The sequence below is a fragment of the Chelonoidis abingdonii genome, chromosome 25, assembly GCF_003597395.2.
Source record: "Chelonoidis abingdonii isolate Lonesome George chromosome 25, CheloAbing_2.0, whole genome shotgun sequence".
NCBI lineage: Eukaryota > Metazoa > Chordata > Testudines > Testudinidae > Chelonoidis > Chelonoidis abingdonii.
This window is the reverse complement of record NC_133793.1, coordinates 2866590-2866927: the sequence shown is the minus strand read 5'-3', so window position 1 is coordinate 2866927 and position 338 is coordinate 2866590. Positions and strand designations below refer to the sequence as shown.

At 78.4% G+C, this 338-nt stretch overlaps 1 protein-coding gene across 10 annotated transcripts in view; it reads left to right on the top strand.

The window, feature by feature from the left end:
- The window catches only part of THRAP3 (thyroid hormone receptor associated protein 3), a 67215-nt gene continuing 66877 nt past the window's right edge, over positions 1–338 (top strand). For 2 of the 10 annotated variants that reach the window (XM_032766795.2, XM_075060737.1), the window contains exon 1: positions 19–140. The gene's annotated coding sequence lies outside the window, so the exon portion shown is untranslated. Of the gene's footprint in view, positions 141–338 lie in introns of all 10 variants that reach the window. The other 8 variants (XM_032766793.2, XM_075060742.1, XM_075060736.1 and 5 more) reach the window with 5 other exon arrangements.

The following is a 338-nucleotide window of genomic DNA, read 5'->3' as shown; positions in this document are numbered from 1 at the left end:
AATGGGCGGAGGCCGCTCGGGGACTGCGTCTCCCAGCAGCCCACGCGGCGGGCGGGAGCCGGGGCCTGTGAGGCTGCGTCGTAGGAGGCGAAGCGGCGCGGTCGCAGCAGCAGTGGAGGCCGCGGGTTCCGTAGGAGCCGGTGAGTGAACGGGCCTAGCGCCTCCCTCAGCCCTTGTGCGGCATCGGGCCCGCAGCGCCCTCGGTGTCAGGGCGGGGCCCCGCGCGGGCCCGGCCTGAGGGGCGAGTCCCGCCGATCCCGGCCTGGGCCGCCCAGGGGCGGGGCCCCTCCGAGGGGCTCCCCCCCCGGACCCAGAACGAGCCCCCTTCCGGGGCAGCG